The following is a 14,604-nucleotide window of genomic DNA, read 5'->3' as shown; positions in this document are numbered from 1 at the left end:
AATGAAAACACACAATGAGATAGATACCACTGTATACCTTAGAAAGCTAAAATTAAGAGTGACCATACCAAGAAGTAGCAAGATTATTACAGAGCAGCTCATATATTGCCACTACAAAAAGCTATTTGACAATACCTACTAAGGCTAAATGCATGCCTACCCAATGACCCACCATTTCCCTACTCAAATGTAAGTATACAATGTTGATTTGTAATTCATAGTGATACCAAAACACAAGAAGAAAAAAAAAAGTTAATGTGGGTTTAAAAAAAAAGTTTTGAGACGTACAATCCAATGATTAAAAGACTCACAGGGAGAGAGAACCACATAGAATTTAGAAAATAAAAATTAATTTACACTACTTACGGTATCTACAGTCTAATTCAGTTCTGTTTTAAATTCATTGTAGTTGCAAAATGAATGTAAGTTCTATATAGAACCAGGAACAAACAGGCTTGATTTATTTCTTATTATGGGGGCGGGGGAGGTTGAAGGTGGACCAGGCACTTATAACTGAAAAACTTAAACTCATTGTAAAAAAAAAAAAAAGAAAGGAGGAAAGAAAAACAAATAAGCTCTAGGTTAAAAAAAAAAAAGATGTAACATAGCTTGCATTAAATTTATATCTAAAGGTTAAATAATTTTTTTTTCCAGATTAAAGAGCATATTCTAATCCATTCAACCTTTTTTCAGGCTAGATTATAAACAAAGAATATGTGTTATAAAAATTATACCTTAGATGTTCATAGCACATTCTTGGTGGCAAAGTGTTTTCATGTAAGTCATCTCACCTGAATCTCCCAACAACTCTGGGAGGTAGATAAACTGACAAATATAGTCAGTTATGCTTAGGTGCTCCCCCTCCCAGAATCTGTAGACAAGTCCTCTGAAAATAAAGAATTGCCAAAAGTAGCCATTTGTAGAAATAGCCCTCACTAAGATGTAAATATATCACTACGGAGACCTTAAGATTATAAAAGTTCTATCAAAGTGGTTACAGTGTATCTTCGGACTAGAATGTGCCTGATAAAACTGCAACCTTGCCAAATTGTGCAGTAATATAACTGTCTGAAAGAAAGATGTTTTAGCAGGAGAACTGTTATAATTTGAAGGGAGCCAAAGAACAAGAATTTATCCATATTGTCTAGGAAAAAGATGTTCTTACCAATGATAGAAGTAAGCACAAGGTGTTATGGAAGCAGTCTGTAAAGATCCCTAGATCACCACAGAAGGGAGGCGCAAGTAGTTAAGAAAGGCTTTTTCCTAAAAGAGATGTCTGAGCTGAGTCCTGGAGGACAAGAAGTTAGCTGTTCAAGGGAAGGGCTTTCTATAGAACATATGGCTAACTTGCTGTGTATCTCAGGGTCGTTCTTCAGAGAAGCAAAACCAGCAAAGCGTACAAATATATATAGAAAGAGATTTATATCAAGGAAACAGCTCATGGAATTGTAGAAGTTGGAATGTCCTAAGTCGGTGGATCAGAAGAGAGGCCTCTCCCTATTCACACAGCTGCAGAAGCTGGTGGACCCAAGACAGACAGGTCAGATAGCAGGGCTCCTGTTCACAGGCTGTGAAGATCGATGAGTCCCAAGATGGGGAGGCAACACCGCAAGGTTTCTCCTGATTCACGTACCTGCAGGGGCTGGCGAACCCAAGACCAGTAGGTCAGGGATCAGGACTCTTGCTCGCAGGCTGCGAAGATCAACAAATCCCAAGATCAACAGGTAAGCTGGTAGCTCAAGTCCCAAAAATCGGAGGTCAGACGACAAAAGGCAGCTGTTGAATCCAAAACAAGTCAAAAAATTTGGCAAGGCAAGCAGGAAGGAAGTAGGCATCGGAGGGTGGAGAGATGAAGGCTACCACAGGCCCCGCCCCCACCAGTACCACTCAGCAGATTCTATCATGTGGGTGAACACATCAAATTTCAACAGGGAAGTGATCACAACATTATAGAACTGCCAAAACACTGAAAATCATGGCCCGGACAAGTTGACACACAATCTTAACCACATTGTGTGACAATTACCTCTCTGGATTTCACCCTCTCATCTTTAAAATCCTGTGATTCCTTGACTCCAAGGTTTTCTTTTTTTCAAATAATTCATTGTGTTTTAAGTGAAAGTTTACACAGCAAATTAGATTCTCATTTAACAATTTTTGTACCAATAGTTCCATGATGTTGGTTACAATTTTTGCAATGTGTCAGTATTCTCATCATTTCCATTCTGTTTGTTTTGTTTCCATTTATCTAGCTTCCCTTCCCCTCCTTGCCTTCTCATCTTTGCTTTTGGGTAAATGTTGATCATTTGGTCTCATATAGCTGATTCCTTGAGGGAGAACATTCCTCGTGGGTAATATTGTTTATTTTATAAGCCAATTTATTATTTGGCTAAAAGGAGACCTCTGGGAGTGGCTTCAGTTCCAACTTAAAAGGGTATCTTAGGGCGATAGTCTTGGGGATTCCTCTAGTCTCTATCAGTCCTGTAAGTCTGGTCTTTTTTTAGGAATTTGAGTTTTGTTCTACATTTTTCTCCCATTCTATCCAGGACCTTCTATTGTATCCCTAGTCCAAATGATTGGTAGTGGCAGTCAGGCACCATCTAGTTTTTCTGGTCCCAGGCTAGAAGAGGCCGTGGTTTCCGTGGGATATTAGGCTTGACTCCAAGGTTTTCCACGCTGTGTGACCAAGTGCACCAAGAAAAAAAAAAAAAATCAGAAGAGCTCTTCCTGCTTGTAGCCAAAATAAAGTTCAGTCCCTTTGTGGCTTCTTGCCTAGCCAAAACCCATAAAAGATGTTTCAGTGCACCTTCACACATTAGTAGGAAGATTATAGCTTCTGTTTCTAATATGCCATAACTGAAGTACCACATTTGTCACATGTCTGTCTCAAAGGATGATGAAGCCCAAGTCATTAGAGCACAGTACAAAGGTGAGCACATTGGCCCGGTAGTCTAGATTTGCAAGAAGAAGCTGATTTCTACACTTGAATGTGTGCAGCATGAGAAAGCCACCAGTACCCCTGTCCACGTGTCCACTCGTCCCAGAAAGTTGTTGTTGTTGTTAGATGTCATTGAGTTTTTGTTTAGATTTAGAAAGCAGTTATCACTCTACTAAACCTGGACAAAAACCAAGGAGAAATGGAAAAGGACAAATAAAAGGAAGAAACTATTAAGAAAAAAAACAGGGATAGAATTATCTTATATAAAAATTCTATTAAAAATTGCTAAAATGAGTCTTCGTGGAGAAAAAGTCCAGTTTCTGGCTAAAGAAAACAGGCTGAAAAATACTCATTTAATTCTTATCTCTGAAGAAATTCCACTGACATAGTCCCACTATCCACTGCTGTTGAGTTGATTCCAACTCATAGCCACCTTATAGGACAGAGTAGAACTGCCTTATAGGGTTTCCAAGGCTGTAAATCTTTACGGAAGCAGACTGCCACATCTTTCTCCTGCAGAGCATCTGGTAGGTTCAACTGCTGACCTTTTGGTTCGCAGCTGAGCACTTTAACCACTGTGCCACCTGGGCTCCTACTAACATGGTAGTGAAATTTAAATATATATATATATGTATATATATATATGTACACACCCACAAATACATACATACTGTATACACACACACAAAGAGAAAAGAGGAGGAAGCATGGCAATAAAATTTTGGGAGCTGAAAACTTGAAGAATGAGTGATGAGAAAACTGAATTCTAAGCCAGCAGTGGCAAAAGCCAAGAAGCAACCTACTTTTTGGTACAGAACCTAATAAAGATACAGAAATTGATGACCACAGGCTCTACTGGAAGTGGGAGTAAAGATGGGACTTAAAAAGAAGAGACTGCAAATCTATTTAGGAAGTAATTACACAGCTGATCCCCATCGCCCTTCACCTTCTGGAAAACTGATTGCCCTTCAAAGTTTATTAGCTGGAAAAGTAGATAAGATGGTGAATTCTGAGATAGGAGACTCTCTGAGCACAACTGAAGTTGAGTGTACTGTGTTGAAAACAGAGATTAAAGTGAAATTTTACATCCCTCACCCTCTTCTTCAACCCAGCCCCCAGACTCAAAGCCACCATGTTCAGTTTAACAGGTTTAGCCCCACAGAAGGCACCTGGCTGAAGAGGTGAGAGAGCCTGAAATGCAGCTCCTGTTCTGTTTACCAACCGTGTGCTTGGGTGCTAGCCTGCACCTTTTTCTCACTCTCTAGAAGGCACAATCCATCACCAAGCCCTGACTCTACAGAGCTGTCAAACCCCAGAGCAGGTGCCTTTTTCTGATTCTCCCAAAGGCATGATAGGGACTTGCAGTGGCTCTGCCTGGGACTCTGGCAGCCAAACTTATGGTCTTCATGAAAGATCTGGCTCTGCGGTATCCAACATGCCTTCCCAAGACACTCAACAATGACCTAGCCAGGTTACTCTGTAGTAAAGTCCACTGTTAAGAAGCTGTGTATACCCAGCTTCACCCTAACTACGAGCAAACAGCCAAAAATCATGTCTAAGGAAAACCTCTAATGAGAAAACCAAAACAAGCTGAAAAGGGCAGCTTGAAAGAAATGGAGGTTAAAAAAAGGCTCCTTAGTGTCTTCAAATAAGAGAAAATATTGCCTGCACATAAAACAAGAAGATATGAAAAAGAAACGGAACAAGAAAGGGTTTTTTGAAATTAAAATATGATAGAAGAAATGTAAAACTCTACAGGAAGTTTAAAAGAAAAGTTGAGTTAATCTCCAAGAAAGTAGATAAAAGAGACAAGGAGTTGAAACAAAGGAGAAAAACAGAGAAGAAAATTAGAGAAGAGCCAAAATCCAACTAATAAGAAATAGAAAGAAATCATAAAAGATAGTTTTCTAGAATAGCAGGACATGAGTTTCTAGGTTGTCAGTACTGCATCAAATAATGCACTAAGCCCAGTATAGTGGTTTAAAGAATAGAATATTTATCAAAGCACATTGTCATGACGTTTCAGAACATTAAAGACAAAGCTTTAAATCTTCCATAGAGTAAAAAAACAAGTTATATTCAAGCCTGGGGAATCAGAATTGCTTTAGACTTCTCAAGGGTAATAGACACTGGAGCAATGCCTTCACATTTCTGAAGGGAAATGACTCCAAATTCTGTAGCTGGCAAACCACTAATTAGGAGTTAGAGTAGAATAAAGATACCTTCTCAGGTATGCAGAGTCCCCCAGTCTTTACCTATCATGCTCTCTTTCTCAGAAAACTGCTGGAAAATATGCTCCAGAGAAATGAGGAATACTCCAAGAAATAGAAAGTGGGGAGATCTAGGAACACTGACTCCAGCTCAAGAGGGAAGAGAATTTCCAGGTTGGTGGTGAAGGGAGTCCATAGGATGGGAGCTTTGCTGCAAGCCCTACAGGGCAGCCGCTCTGGCCTAGAGCAGGTCAGAAGTCTCCCGGGAGATGTTTCCAAAAACAAAATTGACAAAATGCCTGATAGGTTCGAACACATTGACACATTGACAGTTATCTGCTCTTCCAGTGAAGAGTTTGGGGCTTATTTAGTGATAATTACTTAGACAACCAAGCAGCCTAAAACCCAGGACAACTAGGGAAAACAAAATTTTAGAAGAAAGGAAAAGTCATAAAAACACATCATTACCCAGCAATATGAAGTTACATAGTCAAAATAATGTTGAAGATTAATTTAACCAAAATGGTCATGTAACTATTTTTGCAGGATGGGTGGACAGAGAGTGCATGTGTGTGGCAGGTGGGAAGATACGTAATGACAAAGACAGAAAAAAAGCAAGATGTAGCAGTGTAGACACCTTATTTTGTAATAAAGAAGAAATACCAAAAGAAACAGATTTGGAAGTCTTTGCCCCTAGGAAGAGAAAACTGGGGGAGTCATTTATGAAGTAGAACGATTTGACTCATTAAACAACAGGAATGTATAATGTTAATAAACAAAAACTTTAAAAATCAAAAGGACTATATTTTTTATTGCAGGGAGGGAAGAAGGGAAATAAGTTGGGTTTAAAATCAAGTTTCATTTGCAGTAGAAGCAAGACATTCAGGCAATCAGAAATAAGAAACCAGAGGTCAGGAGGCAAGACAAGATTTGAAAAAGAGATTTTGTAATTATTAAAATTAAATCTTGGAAGAGAATTAGGTCTATAAGAAAAATGGTGTTAAGAAAGAAGAGGAGTTGGAAACATTTTATAAGCACCTTTAAGTGTAGGACCCCTGGCTGTGCAGTGGTTTAAGCACTCTGCTGTTAACCAAAAAGGTCAGAGGTTCGAACCTACCAGCTGCTACATGGGAGAAAGATGTGGCAGTTTGCTTCTGTAAAGATTTACAGCCTTGGAAACCCTATGGGGTAGTTCTGTTCTGTCTATAGGGTTATTATAAGCAGGAATCAACTCCATGGCAATGGGTTTTGGTTTGGAGTGTCAGGGGAGAAGGAGTTGCCGTTTAGAGAACAGCCAAAAAAAACAAGGGAAATGGGAGTTTCGATAACGGGGGGAAGGTGATCAAGGTCAAGTACTCAGGGGTTAAAGAGGTCCAAACCATTAGAATAAATAATGAAATGTTTCTGAACAGGGTATTTTAAACTAAGGATTAAGTTCATACTCTTTAATGAGCCTTAAATTCATGCAACCTTTGCCAAGAAAGAAAGAAAAGATTTGGGGCTTTGGAATGATCTTGTATTTTTCCAGGGCACTACACAATGAATATGACCCTGTTTTCAGTAAATACACAGTTGTCTTTCACGGTACAGTAGCACAAACCCTGCATTAAAAAGAAAGTGAATCTTAGGGCATATTGTCATTACCATTCCCATACAAAGCTCCATCCCTGTTTTTCTGTCCACACAAGGGACAGCATTGTCCGTGTCAGAGGTGAGCATTTGAACTAAACTTCATGGCTTGGCTGGGATCTTCCTTTTGGCTGCACTTTCCTAGGGATCAGCTGCCTGTCATAGGCTGGAGTAGTACTGACACCCAAAACAAGACGGAGCACAGGAAAACAAAACTAAGCTGCTTTTCCTTGCTCGTATGTCAAAGGCTACTTTCAAAATACCAAATATTATGTTCAATCTCATCCTAAGATGAAAGCAAACTGGGTGAAAGATTTCATTATTTCATTTTGCTGAGTCGAATTCAGGGCTTGGCTCCGGGACTAAAAGCATAATTGGTAGCAAATGTTCCCTAACCTCTCCACAAACTCTTTTCTCATTTTTCTCTTTCTAGCATCAATTGCTCTACACACATCCTCGCCCTTTGAACAGACACAAGACCAGCAGAAAGCCGAGTTCTGGATTTTTCAAAAGCCACCGTAACATTTTCCTGCTATATTTTCCCCATTTGCTGTGCAAGTTATTGCTGCCTTCCAGACTTTTTCCATCTCAGACGTACCACAGGTACAAATGTTTAGAAGAATGTTATTCATTTGGAATTCAAAAAGCTCACAAAAGTCCATGCACAATACCCCAAAGAGCCTGGTTAGCAAATATTTTGGGGGCCATTATATTTAGCCATTTCCCCCTGAAGTGTCAACTAAATGAACAGCCTTCCCATCTCACAGGGCAGTATTTCCTGAGTCCTGAGGGTTGGAGTTGCTGGAGCACAGCATCAGAGCGCCACACAACACCACTGTAGCATGCCATTCTCCCCAGTAAATCATAGGAACGTCTGTAAAGCAATGGCTAGCTGGAACATCATTCTAAAATGCATATTTTGAATGTAGGAGTGATGAAATTGAGCGAGATTAATCTTACACGTGCAAATATTTATGATCCTTGATAAATAGTCCTAGGGTTAAAATGAGGATTTATCTACAGGGAATGTATTTATATGTAACATGACCTTACATTTCTTTACTCATAAATATGCTTTTCAAACAAAAAGTGCAATAACTAAATTAATTTTCAATGCTACAGGATCATTTGACTTTCATGGTCTTATTAGTCAATAAAGGGCCACTTGGGAAATAGAACACATGAGAGATTTTTCTAGAATCTAGCCAAGTTCCTCCCCAGCTCCCACTGTGGGTCTTCAGAGAGGACTACTATGAGGACAGTGTAGGAGGAGCTGTTTATTGCTCCCCAAGTGGTTTAGCAGCTTTGCTTCTTATTGAAGGTCCCTCGCTGGAGCTTATCTGAAACAAGCCCTGAAATGCAGTCCCTTAAGCAATGGAAATGTCAGATCCCTTATCGGGTCACCAATTAAGTAGAAAAGCACACAGTTGGAGAAGTGGGCCGAACCAAACCCCGGGGGGCGGGGTGGTGGTGAGGATTTTTTAATGTGCCATTTTAGAGCTGGGATAGTGTAATGAGCAGGAAGGAACCAGAACAAACATTTTTCACGCACCTACTTTTAGCGGGGTACTCTTCAGTGTTTACCAAATATTATCTCGCTTCGCCCTCACAAAATTCTTGAGAGAATAACCCCAAGCCCCTCTGACTGATCTACAGGACAATGAGCGATCCTGCCCTGGCCACCTCCCTGACATTGTCGCTCCGTAGAAGGCTCACTCTGCCCCAGACAGGCTGCTCCCTGGACTGTCCTTTAAGCCACTGCACTGGGCCCGTGTCTATTTGCTGTTCCCCTCCCTCACTTCATTCCTGGCTTCCTGCAAATGTCACCTCCCTATTCAAGTAGCACTTCCCCCAAGCTTTATCACCTCACCCTGCCTGGTTTTCCTTCATAGCATTTATCACCACCAGACATTACAGTGAAACCTGTGAGAGCCATAACTCAACGGAACTGCGTTGTTTTTCCCCGTCTCTTAAGTTTTCCTTCTTTGGCAGGGTACAGTCTTACCACTTTTCTATCACCCCTTTTATTAGAAAATATTTGAGCTTACCCTCTCTGACAGGTTTCTGCCTTAAACAGGTTCCTGACTTTCACAGGTTTTGCAGTATATATTTATTGGTTGGTTTATCTTCTCCCTTCTCCCCCACTGGGATATATATACTCCTTAAGACAGGGCTTTTCTCTTGTTCACTGTTGTGCTTCTAGTGCCTAGAACAGCGCCTGGCATATTGGAGGCTTACAATAAGCATTTGTTGAATGACCCCGTGAGTAAGTGAATGAATGTTTCCATTTCAGAGGAGGAAACTGAGGCTCAGAAAGATTCAACCGAGTCCAAGTTCACCTAGCTAACCAATCAGTAGCAGAACTGGGATTTTAGGCCTGTCTGATTCTAAAAACCATAACTTTTTTTTTTTTTTACCACTCTGTGCAGGCTGTTATGTAGGTTGCCAACTTTTCTCTTTTAAAATCCACTATGTAACATAGGCATACTTTCAACTATTATAGAGCTTGTGTTTGAACAAGCAACTGGAATACACATGGAAGTTTCTTCTCTGGGTTATTATCCTAGCTTTGGCAGATATTGGACTCAATTATCCTTATATTGGTTAGATTATAGTGGCCATGCTTGTCTCTGTCTTTCTCTCTCTCACACACACACTCACTCTATTTTTAACTGAGAACATGCCGACTTTTACTAGAAGATTCACTTTTCCACAAACCACTAGCATTCTATTAGCCACACAAATTCAGAGGACATTTCACTCAAATAGCTGTAATTAATTTTTTAAGCAGACGTGTGTAGTAAATATTAATTTGATTAATCCTGAGTAAATGCTCATTTTGTATAGAGAATTTTGCCATACCTTATTCATATTTACTGTACTGATTATATAACAATAAATTATTCTTAATCTTCTTAAATTCAAAGATAAGAGCATACGTAAGCTTTTCCCAAATGCAATGTATAATGATCTTGCAGTCTTATTGTAACATTCAAAGCACACAATGAGGTCTCTAAATGTGGCCAAAAAAAAAAAAAATTTTTTTTTTTTTAAAGATGCTTCATCTTCAATAGGGGCGTTGGGACTGGGAAATTATTTCCCAGCTTTGCCTTTTGACAAGGACTTCTAGCCCTCATTTTCTCCCCGTTTATTAATTATAACTCTATTCCCAAATGAGAAGCAAGACAACACCTTTTTTATTTTACTTGTCATGTTTAGGGACACAGACATTCTCTAGTTACCAATTTCCAATGATTATGTTTTCCCAGGAAGTAGCATATAGAGAAAACTCTTTTTAAACTCACTTCATACCACCCTTTTGCCATCTCAAACAACAGTTTGGCAAAGATTTGGCAAAAATAATAATATCCAGTGTAAGAACTGCAAGAAACCAGCACCCCTGAGCACTAGAGTGAAGTGGGAAAGGATACAGGATCCAGAGCTAGACCATAGGGTTCAAATCTCATCTCCAAGATCGACCTGCTCTGTGACCTTAGGTGGGTCACTTACTCCCACTTTGCCTCAGTTTCCTCATTTCTGAAATTGGGGAAATAACAGTAGCTGTGCCGCAAGGTTGTCCTTAAGAATCGAATAAGTAATACATGTAAAAATGCTTTGAGCAGTGCCTGGCACGAAACACATACCCTATTAACATTTATGATGACTGCTCTTATTGGAGTATAAACTGATGTACCATTTCTGGATGACAAAGTGGCCATCCATATCAAAGGCATGAACATTTTTACACACCCTTTGAACCAGTAATTGCGTTCCAAGGAATTGTTCCTAAGGAAAAAATCATGGATAAGTGAAACAAAAGAGCTATTAAGGTTACTCAAAATCCTTTTTATGATGGTGGGAAAAATGAAAACTATCCAGTAATGAGAGATGGGATGATGGACTATAATATGAAAAAATGTTCACATTAATTAATTAAATGGAAAAAGCAACTAAAACAAACCCACTGCTGTTGAGTTGATTCCGACTCACAGCGACCCTAAAGGATAGAGTAGAACTGCCCCATAGAGTTTCCAAGGAGTGCCTGGTGGATTCGAACTGCAGACCTTTTGGTTAGCAGCCATAGCTCTTAACCACTATGCCACCAGGATTTCCAAAAAGCAACTACATAAAAGTATTAATGTATAATTTCACCTTTAGGGAAGATATGTATATAGTATAGAGAGAATTGCAGCAACTTTTATTGCTTATTTTGCACATTTTTACTTTTCTATTAGAAGCATGTATTTTTTTTTCCAGAAAAAAATATATACGCACACAAATGAAATATATGGGAGTACATCCACAAGCACGTCTAGGTTTGGCAGAGACTATTTCTACATACACGTTTGTATGTGCTGTAAATATATCCATGTATATAGTAGAGTACCCAGAAGGCACAGGTATCAAAACTTCCTAGCCATAACCAAATACCTTGAGGGACAGAGTCACTGGGCTTGAAGGCTTGGGGCCATAGTCTCAGGGGATATCTAGGTCAATTGGCATAACAGTCCATAAAGACAATGTTCTACATTCTACTTTGGTGAGTAGTGGCTGGGGTCTTAAAAGCTTGCAAGTGGCCATCTAAGATACAACTATTAGTCTCTTCCTTTCTGGAGTAAAGAAGAGTGAAGAAAATTAAAGCCTCAAGGAAACAATTATTCCAAAGGACTAATGGACCACAAGAACCACAGCCTCCACCAGCCTGAGACCAGAAGAACTGGATGGTGCCTGGTTACCACTACTGACCGTTCTGATCGGGATCACAGTAGAAGGCCTTGAACAGGGTGGGAGAAAAATGTAGAACAAAATTCAAATTATAAAAAAGACCAGACTTACTGGTCTGATAGGCTGGTAGAATCCCTAAGACTTTGGCCATTAGATACCCTTCAAACCTGGAACTGAACCCACTCCCAGAGATCACCTTTCAGCCAAACAATAGACAGTCCTATAAAGTGAACAATAACACCCATGAGGAATGTGCTCCTCAGAACAATCAACCAGACCAGACCGAAAAAGTAGCAATTGCCCAAAAACAAAGTTCAGAAGGCAGGAAGGGTGAATGGAAACGAACTCAGGGAGGAAGTGGGTAGAGTGCTGTCACATTGAGGAGGTCATGACTAATGTCACAAAACAAAATATGTATAAATTGTTGATGGGAAAGTAATTTGCACTGTAAACTTTCACACAGACCACAATAAAATGTTCAAAAACAAACAAAAGAAATACATCTTACTCACTACTATTAGTGCATAAATTTTTAAATCTGGTCTTTTTACTAATTACAAAAGCAATTCATGCTTACTAAACCAAAAAACCCACTGTAGTCGAGTCTGCAAAAAAAAAAAAAAAAAAAATTCAATAAATAAAATAAAATAGAAACTACTTAGTAATTTCCTTACATGGTCATCTACAAAAAAAAAAAAAAAGCTAAATTAAGCATGCTTGCCAAAAGAAGGAAACCCTGGTAGCGTAGTGGTTAAGTGCTACAGCTGCTAACCAAAGAGTCGGCAGTTCAAATCCGCCAGGCGCTCCTTGCAGACTCTATGGGGCACTTCTAATCTGTCCTATAGAGCTGCTACGAGTCGGAATCGACTCGACGGCACTGAGTTTGGTTTTTTGGTTGCCAAAAGAAAATTATGAAATAGTAAATGATGGAAGGCTGGTCTGCTATAGTAATTTTGAAAAACATTTTTGACAATCCCCCTGGCCCCTCTTCACCAGTATTGAGATGCCGTGAGAGGAGACCTTGTTTATTGAAGAGGAGTTTGGAATTTAGCTGAGGAAAGAGCAGCTCCATCTTCTGCAGGAAAGTTTAATGAGCAAGGGTCTGGGATCTTACCCAAGGCTTCCGATTCCAAGTCTAATGCGTTTTATACCACTTGTCAATGATGATCACAGAGGAAAAACAAATCAACCAACCCCAGAGCGCTGGAGAGGCCAACTTTGAGCTAGTTGAGTGTCCAGGCATTAGAATCAGACACACCTGAGGAGTCCTTGACCTTCCCCCAGGAGTGCGATCCTGGAAAAGGTACCTAACTCCTCCAAGCCTCTCAGCTGCCTCATTGGAAAAATGGAAAGTGTAGGGATGTTGTAAGAATTCCATGAAACATGCCTGCAAAGCACTTTGCCTGGGGAAATTACTCAAAAACTAGTAACTGTCACTATAATTATTTTTATTTGTCATGGTGCCTGAAGGTCCACCCACCATTCGAGGGAATGCAGTTAGCTCCTAGACTTCATCTTTTAAAACCAAACTACCCTAACAGTGGTGACACACTGAGTCTCGATCAGTCACTCATATCTGAGTGTGGATTTCTTTTTCAGGATGGGGTGAGGAGGGTAGTCTAAGGGGTCTGAGAAAGACAGGGAGAGTAGAAGCAGGTAGAGGAGCTAGGAAGTGTTTTACTTCAGGGCACATTCAGGCATGACCTTGCTGGCGGTTTTGGGGTGATTTATTGAACTCTTCTGAGCCATATTTTCCTCACCTGTGAAGTGGGGATGTTGTGTATAAAATGGCAATGGAGTGGATCCAATGAGATAACATATGTGAACTTGCTTTGTAAACTATAAAGATCCATGACAGTTTTGAATAATATTTCTTTGAGGTTTAGAATAATTTTCTCAACTGATTTACTTATATATTCCAGGCACTAAATTCTTCACCGCTATTATATAAAAAACATTTATAATTTATTCTTATAAATTATCATATGAAACATTATAATTTTGTGTTATAAATATGAGTCAGATTGAAATCTCACGTTCCTCCCTGGTATTACTCTGAACTCTACTGAAGAAAAAAAGTTGCATTAGAGTAAAACATGTAAAGGTTGGGAGATGGAGAACAAGACAAGCAAGGTTGTACTTCTGATGTACCTCTGACATACCTGTCTAATTTCTATCACCCTCCCCTCTTCTTCTACGTTAGATGCTCTTAATGGTTTTACATTGTTGGAGCAAGAACTAGAAATCAGTAATCAAATATTCTTAGAGCAGAAGGTACTGGGGGGAAAAAAAACTTGAAGGAATTTACTATAAAACAATTTTGCCAGGTTATTTTAGCAGGTGAGCAACCAAGTATGTTTTATTTTATAGAAAAGTAAATGATTAAATTTACACACACATTGACTTTTTTTTTTTTTAATTGTGGTAAGTTGATAGGTAACAAAACATTTGTCATTCCAACAATTTTTGCATGTACAGTTTAGGGACATTAATTACATTCATAATGTTGTTCGGCCATCACCTTTAACCATTCCCAAATTTTTCTATCATCCTTAACAGAAGCTTGGTGTCTCCTAAGCATTCACATTTATGTATCCAAATGCATCAATTTATTTGGAGGAACATTTAACTCTGACATGAATTCAAAGAGGATGAAAGCTGCTTAAGTAGGAATTGTGAAGATATATCTTAATTCAATGCCCTTATTTACTACCCTCCATTTTTCCATTTCTTTCAAATGAAGTAGAATGAATCACAGTTGCAAACTGGAAGTTGTAGCATCTTTGGTTTTTTTGGGACTGCTCATAAGAAACGTGTGACAGCTCATGGTTAAGCAGGTTGATAATGTCCTAGTAAATGTAACTCCGCACATCGAGGCTAGATCAATATTTATGCAGCGTGCTTTGGAAATAGACTTGCTTGAGATCAGCAGAAAAACTTGTCGTTAATTAATGCTTTCCTTTCTTTTCTTTTGGAACCATGGTGGTGCAGTGGTTAAGAGTTTGGTTGCTAACCAAAAGATTGGCAGCTTGAATCCGCCAGTTGCTCCTTGGAAACTCTATGTTCTACTCCGTGCTATAGGGTCACTATAAGTCAGAATGG

The sequence above is a fragment of the Elephas maximus genome, chromosome 11 (assembly GCF_024166365.1).
Source record: "Elephas maximus indicus isolate mEleMax1 chromosome 11, mEleMax1 primary haplotype, whole genome shotgun sequence".
In the NCBI taxonomy this organism is placed as follows: domain Eukaryota; kingdom Metazoa; phylum Chordata; class Mammalia; order Proboscidea; family Elephantidae; genus Elephas; species Elephas maximus.
This window is presented reverse-complemented; position numbering follows the sequence as displayed.